General features: G+C 39.9%; 1 protein-coding gene across 2 annotated transcripts in view; it reads left to right on the forward strand.

Moving 5' to 3' along the window:
- The first annotated feature begins 8,610 nt into the window (after positions 1–8,610).
- The window catches only part of LOC118223654 (plastin-3-like), a 34,986-nt gene continuing 28,565 nt past the window's right edge, over positions 8,611–15,031 (forward strand). For both annotated transcript variants that reach the window (XM_035410480.1, XM_035410482.1), the window contains exon 1: positions 8,611–8,751. The gene's annotated coding sequence lies outside the window, so the exon portion shown is untranslated. The remainder of the gene's footprint in view (positions 8,752–15,031) is intronic.

A 15,031-nucleotide genomic window follows, 5' to 3' on the forward strand; every position in this document is an offset into this window, starting at 1 on the left:
CTCAGCCATGACTTTAGATTTTTTCATATTTAGACAGAACCATAACAAGTTTTATATTTGAAAAGGTTTCATCAGGGTTGTACCTTTTTCAAGATTAAATTTATTTTATGAAAACATAATGGACAGTATACTTTTTTCAAATTGTATGCTTCATTTCTTTGTGTTAATTTTTAAAGGAGTAATGGCTTACAAAATACCATTCTTCTACTGGAATGAGTTTTCAATCTATGTATTTTAAAGTAATAACAAGTAAGCAAAACAGTGTGCCATTTTTTACAAAACTGTCAACTACATTCGTAAAAAAAAAAAAACTGTTGCACCCTTAAGAGCAGTACTTAACCTAAATTACTTCATTACTTAAAATATTCAGGTCCTTTAATTCAGAAAAATGCACAAAAATAGCAAATGATTCTTCATAAGACCATTTGCTTAACACAAAGGAATGCATTTCTCGTTTTTCTGGGCTAAATCACAAGAAATTCTAAAAACAAGGCAAAATTCAAATATTGTTGACACCGGGGGAAATTTACATGGGGAGCACAATTTACATTGCACGGATTTTAGAGAAAGGTTGAGTGACCTTGTTTGCCCACTTGTTTTGTATATTTAGTCGACAATATGGCCAGAAACGCTTGAGCACAAACACATTCCCTGAATTACAACCTTAACAGTTTACAGAGTACCAGTAAGCTCTGGAATGTAATTTCTATGTAGAACAACAGGTGAAGTTGAGACTTGTACAATTATGACAATAAAGAGTCACAACATGAAAAGGAAAAACAGGAATGTTTTATCTCTGAAGGGAATGATGTGATTCTAGAAAAATGTGGTCTCTGGAGAGTCTCTGCATCTGTGGCGAGTGCTTCAACATGCAGGGGCAAGGAGAGAAGGGACTGAATGTAGTTCATTCAAAATAATAAGCAGCATACTGAAAGCACAGAGAGGCCAGAGTCATGCTTATTAAGCATTCAGTTTTCATGGTGCCATTCATAGTGATCAGGAAAATTGCATATTATTATTATTATTATTATTATTATTATTATTTTATTATTATTATGTTTATTATTATTATTGCACTTAATTAACTTTTTAATTAATAATTCCTCAACTGAATTGTTTGGGAAAAAGGACAATATAAGGCAATTAAAGCTGTCAAAAGTCACTTGACAGACCATTCACCATTCATTCAAGTTTTAACCGTGGAGTGGGTCAGGTCATAGATAAAGATTGTGGGGTCATACCACCTTAGACTCGGACTAATGTCCATAAAGCTATGCTGTATGTTCAATAATCAATTCATTTGAGGTCTCTCACCACCATTTTGTCCTGAAAAAGTATGAAATAATTTGGTCTACAAACATTTTGCCTCAAATATCATGGTGCTGTTGCATTTTTGAAAGAACCAGGAAAATATTATAAATCAGCAAGCTATCCTTTCACTGCCGCTATAACGTGTGAAATGACCAAATCCAAATGCTGCATTTGTAACAGAAAAGTATTCTTTTAAATATGAATATTTTATAAGTACAAAGATAAGAAGTACTGGGTGATGTCATAGAGGCCCTGTTTCTCTGTCTCTTCTCTCTCCTGTTTCCATATTGTATTTATTGTAATATCTGTAAGGAAGACGACTATCTGTTATTCATCCAGTCTATTCACATTTCCTCAGCTGGAGTGGAATTGGAAAATTATGGTGGAAAAGTAAATATGCAGTCAGGGGGCTAAACCATCATAGACAGGCAATGACTGAATGCTGTACTGAAGGGTCAGATTTACAGTGTTTGCGATCCTATTGGCATAACAGTTAGACTCATGTTATTATGCATGAATAAATAAATTATAATGGATAAAACTGGTATAGAAATATACATGTTTAAAGAATTGATGTTCTTTCAGTCCTGAACCTTGTGACAGAATTTGCTTCTGTGTGTAATATTAACCCAATTTAACACAAGCACCATTGGGTTTAAGTTAATCTTTTTAAAGCGCTGCAGTAGGGGGTCAATGGTAAGCTGCTTAAATACAATTATAAGTAAATATATTTTTAAGTAGAAGTGATTCAGTTTTACCACCTTGAGTCCATTGCATTCTGTATGGTTTCTGCACTGGCTTTAATGTATTTTGTAACATTTAATTTAACTGTTAATTTAGGTAATTAAATAGATCTGCCCCCTTCATCCAATCTGATCTGCTCACTCAAGGCCACAAAAGTTTCTTTTTTATTATTGCTTAAACTTTATATATCCTCTACACGCCTTGGCCAAAACTACGGTTCTGGAACATGTTGCTACTGCAAAACATTTTGTTAGGAGTATTTCAAATGATAACAGATTGGGCACCACAGTATGCGCATGAGATGATGTGGCCATGTCCCAAAGTAATCCTGAACCATTAAAGCATTTTGGATTGCATAGAAATCAATCACAGAGCAGCAGCATCACACAAAAAAGCAGGGCCTCCATTGATCACAATGGGACATCATATGGTTCAGTGAACTTTCCCTGCCTGCGTAATCGATCTGGGTGAAGACAAAGATGTATGCCCTCTCGTTTGATCAATAGCATGAATATGTCATTAATGGGATTATACAGGGTACCTTAACTCTGCCAATGAAAAAAAACATCCGTGCTCACTGTTGCTTACATAAATCGACATTGATCAACATCAAAATTTTGTTAAATCAAGCTGAGTTCCCCAGTGCAAAGGAGACGGAATCGAAGAATCAGGATTAAACGGCTTAGAATGAGTCTTGACTTGATCAGAGAAAAGGTATGTCTTATGTCTGGTCAAGTGACTGTAATTGAACAAGATAATAAAGTGCCATAACAGCATGCAAATAAACATGTTTTAGTATGAGTCGCTGGTACGAAGGAACTAGGGCTACGCTCAGATTACAGGCTGAAGTGGGTCTGTGGTCATGCGTACTGTCAGATCTGAATTCATGTGGTTTCTTTCAATTTCACTGCGCAGGTTCCAGTCACTATTGTCATCACTCCTTTGACCTTCCTCTGCTTTCTTGCCCTTATCCTCAACAGGACCATGTGTGGAACAGCTTACTTGCCTACTATTGAGCATACAAGTTCTATGCAAGTTGTATGCTCAATAGTAAGCACATAAGCTGTTTCGGACATGGCCCAACTGATGAAACGTCATCCAACCTCCACAGAAAATAATCTTGATAAATCCTTGAACCACTATTTGTTTGGTTCCATGATGAACTGTCTCACAAATATTACGATTTTTGTGCATGCATGAAAGTTGTTTCAGGGAATAGATCTGTTCACACATACATCCGATTTAGGTCACTCACCAACATGAATGTAAATGAAAAAGATTGGATTCAAGCAAAAAATCTGAACTGAGTGTAATGTGAACTTATCCCAAGTTTAATTTGGTATTGTTGAATAATTTTTGACTTGATTACGTGTCATACTAACTGACTAGGTACACTGTAAGGTACTTCAGGTGGTTGGATGCAGAAAAGCAGATAAAGCATGCATTATACATGCATGTTCTCTCATGTTCTGTAGGCTCCCATTGTTTCACCTTATCCTCAGATGAAGCATTGTGTGAGAGATGTTTACTGTGCACGAGGTACCTATTGTACATGCATTATGAGATGTTTAATTTATGTCCCACATTGTCTCACTTTTGATACTTGCAACAGGGCATACCAATTTCCATCCTTTCCTTTTTTTCTCCTCTTCTGTCTCTCTCTCTCTCCCACCATTTCCCAAATAGGCTCATAGTGTGGTGAAATCATCAGAGCTGTAAAACAACATGCTCTAATGGAATTCACAGTGAACTGGCGCAACATCGGGTGAGCTGCACTAACCCACCACTCATGTAACTGAAAGCTATTATAGCCGCGCCCTATTTTCCAAGATCGACCTCCTGAGGAAGGGGCCTGTTTTGTCTACTGCCCAAAACATTTATCTCTAAGGGCTACACAAGTCACCCTGGATTATGAGCATCTGCTAAACAAATAAGAAATGCAATGGGTTTTTCAGCCTGCCCCTCTCTCTTCCCACTAAAAATAAAAGCATCGATGAAAAGATAACTCTATAGCTATTTGTTTATATTCTGTCAATTTATCTGTAATAAAAGTTGTTTTTTGCCATTTTGAAATTAGATGTCAAATGAAAGTCAGCAAAACCGACAGAAACTACATTCATGTGAGTGATTACAATTCTTACAAGTTTAAAACGGTCATGTTTGATGTGGGGCCATAATGCTGTTGCATCTAGAGCAGGTTTAAACAGCATCCTCAGAGGGAGGTCAAAGGCCAAAGGTCAGCTCTTGTCTGACTGCAGTAGCAGCATGAACATAGCAAATAGGCATAGCGAGATGCATGTCACATGGCAACATGACTACACATGACAACATTGTCTTGAGAAACACAGACGTGTTATTTATTTCTTTGCATTTTAAAAAGTAGCCCGCCCTCAAATGCCTTAGCTCAATGTACAACAGGAGTCTGTCTCTTCCTGAGATTAACAGCTGTGCCCTCATGACTAGGGAAGTCCCTTAGGTTTTAAAATGCTGATCAAAGAGACATCTACCCAGTAGCACCAATGTGTTAGCGAATTTGGTGAATCGCTTATTGCTAGTCTGGATCACACTCCTAAATGTCTTCACAAGCTCAATTGTATGTTATTTAGACTTAAAAGCTCTGAATTAATCCTCATAATCTTACTATTAGTTCCAGTAATTTGCACAGTGATATGAGAATTAACAAGTGAAAAGAAGAGAAAGAAGAGAAAGACGTGTTAAAAAGATTTACTCATAAGAAAGGGTTGGATAATGTACGTTAAATCTAAGGTGTATATTTTAATACAGCTCCTTCTACAGTATTTGGCAGAATGCCTAATAAGTTCCTTAAATAGTAACCCTAAGTGATTCAAGAAGATGATGTGATTTTCATGCTGAATATGATCTTGAATGAAAGAAACTGTTGTTACACACAGATCCTGAAAGAATGATGACATTGAATAATTATTTTAACAAATGTTGGTCAAAGGCAGACAGCTGGGTTCTCTGTCGTGAACTTGTGATTGTGATGGGCGTGGTTGTCAGATGTTTGCAGTTGTTTTGACTTGGATTTACAAGACATTGTTTTTATGATTTTGTGGATACAACTATAGGTTTTTGAGCTCTGATACTTAAATACATATAATATTGTTTCTTTGGTTTCAGGAGGATTGAATCATGTCCTGAATCTCTGATCTATGTGCACACATCAAGCAATGACCGGTGGCTGTGGCTTTACTTATCATACATTGTTATCACAGCTATGCTCCCATGTACTAATTGTGCAACCACAAAATATGTTCACAGCTGGCTTTTGAATATCACCCACACCATTTAAAACAGCTTTTGACATTCTAATCAACAGTTACTGTGATAACTAACACCCAGTATGAAACAAAATTCACCATCCAGTCAAAACCAAATGAGATGATATAGCTGTCTCGCTGACACAGAGGGAACTGCCAGATCTTTCTGGAATTGACTGTCTAATGAATACACATTGCTGCCATTTTGCATCAGGTTTATTAGATTTGTGATTTGTGTCTTTCTGTTACACTAGGCAGTAAATGCGTACCTGCAGAAAATTCTTTTGGTTGGCTGGCGTACAGTTGTCCCAAACCCTTCCCCAAGATCAAGGCAATGAATTGGGTGATTGTAAAAAAAAAAACAGATGTAATTGTCATCTAATTTCTAGCAACACAATGTAACTTCTGCAGTCTCAATAAAATAAGTCATACTGAAGCAGCTCCGTAGACATGCTGAGCTTATATTGTGGCTAAATCTCTGACTTGAGGACATTATGAGAAATGATCCAGTTAAAACAGAGGGATATCAATGAAGGGAAGGGTAGGGTAAAAGAGAAGCCTTTATACTGAGTCCCCTCTCCTCCCTGCCTCCCTCTCCAGACCTGTTTGCTATCCCACACCTTGGAATTTCCTCCAATTTTAAGGAAGGAAATACCACGACTATTATAGCGAGCCTGTGTGTTGACAGGAGCACGTAGTGACTGCAAGAACACATTGCGTCATTGCACTCCCCCCTCCCAAAATGAAAGTTGAGGTTTGGAGTGGCTGAGCTACTGAAGAACCATTTTCACAAATAGCACATTACGCTGCCAACTAGGATTCTCTTCCTGTTCCTCATCAGCTGCTAGCAGTCAGCCTCCTTGCCTGTCCCATCCTGTCCTTACTTTTGAACCAAACAAGCCATCTTTTTAGCCATGTAATCCTAAATGTAGTATATTGCAGAAAGGCATGTGCTATCCTCCCTAGTACAACCCCCCAGGCATTGCTTCTTTTCACTCCACCAGCTGAGCTGCAAAGCCATTGTATCTGATGCCCCTCCCATAGACACACACACACACACACACCCACCCACACCCATACACATACAAACTGTAGGACGGCTAGCTGCAATGGCTACTGGTATTCCACAATCAAAATTGTATACCAGACCATGTTGTGGATCACATACAGATACCAAGAGTTTTAGCATCAGCTCATCCACTACTAGCTTGAACATATTCTTCAAAGGAAAGAAATTCTCAGGTGCTCTCTGTCCATAATGGATCCAGTGTCCAACAGATTAGTATTGGTGGGTCAGCCCCTTTCTCTCTTTTATGCCTACAGTAGTGCCCCACAGCTTTCTCTGTTGGGAGCAATGCGCAGACTCTCTCCATGAATGAAATCAAAGACTAACTTCACATTACAAAGCATCTGCACTGGTATCTTAAACCTGTATCTCTGCCCCTGACTAAAGAATGCAGTTTCTTAAAGAAACCCAAATGCTTTGTTTGCTGGAAGCAATTACCCAGCCCCAAATGACAGCACAATTAGGTGATCCTTATCTCAACGACCTACTTTCAGGTCAGCAGACATCTTTAAACCTGTCCCACGGCGTGTGTCTTCAGTACCTGAAAGATTGATGCATATTTCTTTGTCAGGTATTTGGTTGCAAGACACTATGTAACGAGGGCTAAAGAATGTAAATTAAAAAAGCAATGGAAACATATGCATTTGTTGCATTGCATCCTGAAAAAAATTGAAATTAAAAGCAAAATGCTTCAGGTAAATTCAAATATCCCTATTGTAATTCAAACAAAATCAAACAAATGAACAACACAAATGAGCAGTCTGTCAGGGACAGGGACAGAAAGCATCACTTCTTGGTATGTGGCCACCTTCCATGGCCTGCAACAATATGTGCCATAAACATATGTGGGGGAAAAAAAACATTTTATTATTAAAATTGAAATTATTAGTATTATTATTTACCAGTCATAGTTATTGTTGATGTTATTATTATTGTTCTTTTAATCATTGCTAATATTCCACCATTTATGAGTTATCATTGTCATGGTGGTCTTTTTTGCGAGACACTTAAGTGTTTTAGCAAGGCTTTACAATGTTTCCTTTTGAGAGAGAGAAAGGGGGTGTGAGACTAGCATGGGCAGTCTCTGGAGAATTCAGGAATTCTGAGGTAGTGCTCACACTGGAACATTTCTCAGTGTCCATCAAAGCCTCAGCATCGTAGGCTACTGAACGCAGCGCCTTATGAAGTTTAGTGTCTTCAAGTAACATCACGGCTGCACATTTTTCTGAGCGTTTGGACGACCGCAGTCTCAGCAGGACATTCACTTTTCCACTGTTCTCCCCCATCCTGTTATTCCCCGGCATGATGACTCAATCCACTAATTTGCTGGCAGTAACTTTTTTTTTTGTCTTATTTCTATTTGTTGAAATATTTTCACTGGTGGGACACGGCACCATCTGTTCACATCTGTGCGGTGCTCATCAGGCCCACAGACTGAAATGTGCATTTTCTCCATAACTCTTTGCCCAAGACAGCCAGGCGTTTTTCCTGGCTTCACTCGAGAGATAGGCTTGTCCTCTTCAATACATGTTTAAATCTGGCCAACATACCTTTACCTTACTGTTAACTTTCTTTCTTACCTACACAGTAATGCTTGCCTTATATCTTTTGTACTAGCATGATTCAGCTAAAAATTATGTTAGACAATTAAATGAATAGTTCACTTTCTGAATTTTTTAAAACATTATTTCAGGCTTACTGTTTCTGGCTGGCCCAAACTGTTTTTTGTGCAATGAAAAGGTTGTTTTGGATACAGTGGCATTAATGGCTGGTATAGGGGCATTCAGTGGTTCACGAAGTTCTGGGAAATCTCATAAAGTCCAAGAGAATACACTTGCTGTTGTCACAAGATTACACATATCTCTTAGGCTGGTGCGACTGACCTTGTTTGCCCTGGTTTTATACAAGCAGGAGTGAATTTTCAACCCATATATAATCATATTATAGAAAATAACCATCTCTAAAGCATGTTTATAATCTCTCAATTCCACATTTTAAATATAACAAGAGTATCATGCCGGAAAACCAAATCCAAAGAATATAAAACTCAGCTATCGTATTATCTCTCCTCTGGAACTATGTGCAAAAGCGCTGCTGTTGAAAGAGGAAGCTCTATTTCTGACTGTTTTCCCAAAAGCACACATTCCCGATGAGTCGACAGTGCGCTGTCCAATCATATTGTGGCAGTATTAGTACCTTTGTGGGGCTTTGACCAGTTAGAGTCGGGGTGGGCGGTAGTTCAACATTCCAATTTTTTAATCTTGTGTAGGCTATGCAGGAGGAGCAAGGAAAAAGCTGATGAGAAACGAGCTGTACGTTAACTGGATTTGGCAAAAGGGGGCTGAAAAAGTAAGTCGCACGTTTTCTTTATTTACACAGGAGTTAACTGGGTAGAATGCATTATTTGTACACACCATATGGTGTGAAGATGCATCGGAAATCCACAAGATCTGGCAACAGCCAACTTGAGAATTTCCCAGCTCGCGAGCACTACTAGCCAACTCTTTGTTTACTGGCGTTGCTAATTTACACATGTAGCCTACTAAACTGCGTTCATCGCCGGTCTGATTTTATGAAAGTGGTTACGGTATAAGTAATGTGAAACTTTCCAGTCTTTATTTTTTCACAAGGTTGAGAGTGTACGGACCATCATAGTTTTTATGCAAGTTAGTTAAGTGTTGCCAGTTCCCGTAACTTTTTGTGACGTGATCAACGAATTTTAAACATAGTTACACGTTCTTTTTAAAACAGGTTGGCGTACATGCTAGGTACACGTTTTAGTATGCAATCCAGCATCATTTGGCTACTGTTGAATGTAACCTAATCTACAATCAAAATACAGTTTTCTGAATGTTGTGTCACCAATTGCCTGATGCGCAGTTTCCAAGGTAAATACGAAGCACAGGGTTTACGGGTTTAAATGAGGGAGTGCCGCTGAGTTTCCACATGCACTGTCATTCTAGCGAGTCTGAAAATATTGCGCTGTCCATCCTCCGCCTCAGAGGGTATAGCTACTCAGCAACTTTGCGATCTTAGCAAAGAGGGGAAGCCCAAGACAATTTAATGCAGTGCAGCGTCATCGACACCACACAAACCTAGCTTTGTGGGTTCTGGAGAATGTAAGAAACGTTTGTGAATATTATGACCATATGTTTATGATATAGTCTGAGTTCTAATCTTGCGCTGTCATATTGCACTGCATTACAAACGTGTTCAGGACCGTAGTTTTCTCTGAGAAAAAGAGAAGGCAACGTCGGCTACATCTACATTCCTGGTGGCAACGTGCTTTTTAAGTGATGTAAATTAAATATTACTCGACATTATGCCTTATGCCAACATATTTTGATGGAGTGCTTAAAGAAACGCGAGTTAACAATAAGTCTATTTATTTTAAGCATTCCGGTCATAAAGTCATTTCTGATGACGTGTTCAATTAAATAGGAATGAATTCTATACAAGCGTTCCCTTTTAATGACTCCTCAATCGTTAGACTGACCACATGATTTATTCAATTGGATGGCTCTTTACAATTTAAAGGCCAGTGATATAATGCTGCGCTACATTTACAATTTAATATTTTGTAACATTTGTTAAGTGCACACATCAGAACTAATTTTAAAGCTGCAGTCTGTTTCATTTTGTTGTTGAATTTAGTCTAGCTAATCACTTGAAGATGTCCTGTTTGAAGCAAGTGCTCATGCCCTATCAAAAATTATACCAGATTATTCGTTAGCACGTAGGCTACTGTAGGATTTATTTTATTACCCACACACAAACATCGCATTTTACATTGCTCAACTTTTTTACTGAATGTCCGCAGGTTGCTATCAGCCATACAATATAACAGTCATCCAGACCATTATACGTAATTACGTGGTCTTAAGGTTGCCTGCTATTTCAGTGTCATTTCCCGAAGGAGCTGACGCACTGCTTGCTCAGGAAGTGGCTGGAGGAGTGGTCTCTTGTTGTTGAGAGAATTGTGGTCGCATATCACAGTCAGAGTTCAACCGTAGACATACACACTGTAAGTTATTTCTGAAAGGAGTATAGTATAGTATATACTAGTATAAGGTGTGTTTTCACTGTTATAAAGATCAAAAGAAACGTGTTTCTCAGTTGATTTAAATTACATGATTCTTAGGTGAGAAATACATGCTAAGCATGATGGGATATGATTGATTAATCTGATCATTCGGATTGGAGCCTAGGGCAATGCTAATAAATTTATCTTTAAAGTCTGCTGTCCTGAATTGGTTGAAGTGGTGAATATTGACAAGTAGTAAATGTTTAATGTTAAATTTACAAATATCACATGCAAAAATAATGGTAAAGATTGGATTAATTGAGCCCAGCTGGAACTAACACCAGGATTGATTGGATTAACTTGATTGATTGGATGTGTACCTGTGTCCTCAGTTTATTTAAACTTATTCACACTCTGCGCTTACACATTGAAAGCTCAAGTGAAAGGGTTATTATAATGCGTGCACTCGCCTAACCAGTTCATCTGGTTAAACTTCCCGCGGACCACACAACCTTACGATCGCAGATTTCCATCTCCTCTTCTCGCCCATCACCCACTCTGCAGCCCTAGCCCCCACCCTCCTTTGTGTAGATGGGCTGGGTACCAGAGGGAGGGGGGGGGGGGCTTTTATATTGACCTTTGTGTACATCTGGCTAACTGATTATGGTTTTCAACTTACTGTCCTGATCAAACCGGACAACAGACATTTTCACTACCTGAAATTGAAAGTAAATGCCATATTCAGTGATTGTCTGGCTTCATTTCTGTCCTTGGTGCAGTATTGCCTTGATGAAGTTGATGAGGTCAGTATGCCCAGTTTTAGGCTGGTACAGTCATGCACAATGAATCATTTGGCACAAAGATCTGGATGGGGGGAATAACACAGACATCAGCTGCTTATGACTGCAAACCTATTAGTTTGTCATGTTTCGTCAGCTGGGACTGACTGTTGCCCTGCAGCCGTGGTTGTTTTAGCTGATTTCACCTATGTGTAAAAAAGCAAGCCATCCACATGCCTGACAGTGGTTGTGCAGAGGCATTTGCATGATTGAACGACCTCCTTCCTGCACACTGCAGTATTTATTAATCTCATTTAACCAAATATTTAAGGATTTGGTCACTGGGTCAGAGAACTGGGTGTACATACACTCCATAGAACCTTGTAATGTGCAGAAGGAGATAAGACGCACACGTGCACAATAAAGTGAGAACATACAGAGCACTGCAGCTGAGAGAAAGCATTGATTTGCCTGGTTCCACGTGTTTACATATTGTTTTGGTGCATTATGCAAAGTTCAGTGGAGTGAAAGCTGAGCATCAAAAGCACACCGTCTACTGTCTACACAGGGCTACATTCTTGTCTAAACCAGTTTACTTTTTAACGGTCACTACAGAAAAAGCTGACAACAGACCACTAGAAAATTCACCGTGGCTACCATAGAGAGATTCTAGAAGGGGCGTGTCCGCCCCGCCGCATCATGTTTTGTAAAACGATGGCCATTAGTTCCAGATAATTGCCCGACCTGACTGTTTGTTTGATGCCTGTCAGCTGGAGGAAATGAAGTGTAATGTGCTCAGCTGGTTTTTCCACAGATTTCTGAGAAAAGTGGCTGCTGTCTTAAGGAGCTCTATATGGCTACTGAAGTTTCTCTGGCCCACTGGTGGTGTACTGCATTTGGCTTAACCTTCGCTTATACAGCATGTGGGGCAGAGGCACATGTTTCCAAAAAACAGAAAGGCTTTGGGTTCTTAGCTGTGGTCAGACAGGAATGACTTAGCTGGCAGTCGTAGTCATGGTGGAAACCAAGCCATAAAAGGCATGGCGTCTCTTTGACTTTCCCTCTGACTTTACTGACTAAAACTAAGGAACGTAGGGCATGAATTCCTGGTGCGGTTTTGAAAAGTACTCCTGGGCCTGGCACTGCAACAAAACTGACAGGTGTGTAGATTCGGGCTTTTTGAGGGCGTGGCATCCCTGCTGCTCCTAACGCGGCGGTGCCTGGAAGGCTTCCCTGTTCCCTCACGCGCTGCAGCGGAACCACGCGGGCGTGGTCAGAGCCTCGCTCTCCTCCAGCCTGTCTCTGACTGCAGGGCTTTCGCAGTGATTGATGGGGAGGCTCGGGAGGGGTGGGGCGCTTCCGCTGCTGCCGGTGTCGTGCAGCGCGCATGCTAAGCACTGCACCTACTAAAGCAGCGTGCGCGTCTGGGAGTTGACCGCCAATGTTTTTCCGCCCCCGCCCGTCTCTCTGCCCTCCTTGTACACTCGCCTGTTGTGTTTGTCCCGTTGTTCTGTACGCGTAAAATGGCCTCTGACGCACATGTAGTCTGTACGCCTAGCCTTGGGGTGTGGCTACCCATGCAGGAAATGAAATTAATTACCTCTTTCGTTGAATGGGGCTTTTGAAATGCGTTTAACCATGATCAAATATAAGCAATTTCACTGTGCGCCATTTATTTTTAGACTGCGCATGCTATTAATTTTAATTTAGATTTTAGTTCATTTGAACTGAATTTTGTCCAAATTATATTTGGTGTAGAGATCATAAACAAATTGCACACAATGTGGCACTCTGCTTGTAGAACCTCTGGGTTCATTCACTTCATGGGTGGCAGGTAGTTATCAGTGAAATATCTTTGAGTGTGATAATGTCAATGATGAGGGACAGGAGCCTGTTGTCATTTCAGTGCCTGCTCTGTGGCTAGAGCCTTGTGTCTTTACTTTGTGGACCAGGGCGTTTGAGTGGCAGTGAGGGTGTAGTTGTTTCTCAGTGACCCATGGTGCTCGCACATGATTTAAAGATAACTGGGGCTGTTCCCCAGGCCAGACTAAAGCAAAGACTGAGGATGTCTCGAGTGGCAGCTCCAGATTTAAGAAGCAGAATAACTGTGAGAGTGTCTTTAGTTTGCAGTTGAAGGGCGGGTAGGAGTAAAAGTGACCACGCCCTGGGACACGTGCTTAACTGTGCATGTGCTTCCTCTGACAGGCCTGAAATGTTATCAGGTGAGTCTTGGTTTACCCTGAGAGTGAAGGCTCAGCTACCTGTGTGAGCAATATCTTTGATTTAATGATTGTTTGCTTACTTTCTTGGTACCGACAAGTACAGACATTATAATGATAGAGGACTGGACTTGCCCTGCAACAACTGTTAACTGGACATTTTATTTTTAGCCAAATTGAGCTGAAGTATCTGGATAGCTATACTTTGTTGTGGGATGAATTGGTTGGGTCTGCCAATGAGTCTATCTTAGTAACACATAGGCTAGTTCTTTTTTTGGTTATTTTGAGGTCTAATTGGTTTAGGCACATCACTTAGGCTATTGTATGTGTTTGTGTTTTTCTTTTAAAGAATAATTTGGTGTGCTAGTTAGACTAGCCCATGTTTAACCTTCAATTTTAAAACAGACGTCTAAAAACTAGCTTTTTCATGTCGTTTCATGAGATCATGAAAATAACCACAGTTCTAATATTCTAAGAATCATTGCAAGCAATACATGTTCAAAACCAGTGTTAGAACATATAAATTAAGCTTAGCCTAATTTTAAGTTATCCTAAGCTTGTTTTGCCATGAAGTCATTGTAACAGATAGTGACAAGGACGTGCTTGTAAAATGCAGTTATGCTACACTTGTTTAGATGTTCTCTACAGTGTGTGCTTTAGCTACGTATGCTGCCTGTTTTCTGCATTCGTCATTGAATCTCAGCATGTGCCACGTGTGTGTCTCCCTGTTTGGCCGGAGTATATGGTGTAGGTCTGCCTCCTTAAATTTCATGAATCTGTATGTCTCTCAGCACAGAGCTTGTGTATTGGTGAAATCTTTTTCTGTGAATGGGCAGCATGTTATTTATGTCGTGCTAAATGTCTTTTCTCACTGTTGGCTGCTCTGGGGAAGGAACGCCAGAGGTGACCACAGAACTACCCAGTACCACTTTCCTGCTGCTTGCTTCATGACTGTCTTGTTCCAGACAGAATCATCTTTCTTTCACATTACATTCTTCCCAGCAGCTTCTGTTAGCTCTCAAAAAATTACCTTCTGCTCGTGTTTGTGTTGTGCAAACCTTCCTTGCTGCATAGTAGAAGCTAACATCTATCATATTCATTAAACAAATTGCCGATTAAAAAAACTTAAAAACCTGTGCCACACCTTTGTGCTAGAGTGTGTTGTACAGATTTAAGCGACTCTGAGCTTGTGATATCGGTGTAAAACAGAACTTGTGCTTGAGCGCTGACGCGAGTTTGTTTACTGTTCTCATCTGTTACATTGTCAAATAGAGGATCGTTCATTATCAAGGCTGAGAAGGTCAAATTCCACAATGTGTTCATTAGAAAATAAATCCCCAAAACAATGTGTCCTTCGTGTGGAGAACAGACAATTTCTTACTGCATGAAGAAAGAATGAATCATCGGTTTAGTGGAATGACTTGAGCATGACTTTGTTGGGGCTACTCTCACCTATTTATAATCTCCCGTTAAAGACCATATCTAGTGAAAGGAGGACCTGAATTATATATTTTTCCTTCCAGTCACTGCAAAATGTATTTCTGTTGGAAGGGATCCTCGGGGCTCCTGTTCCCCCACTCTCAGCAGTACTGCGTGCTAACGCCGGC

Source organism: Anguilla anguilla, chromosome 3 (assembly GCF_013347855.1).
Source record: "Anguilla anguilla isolate fAngAng1 chromosome 3, fAngAng1.pri, whole genome shotgun sequence".
NCBI lineage: Eukaryota > Metazoa > Chordata > Actinopteri > Anguilliformes > Anguillidae > Anguilla > Anguilla anguilla.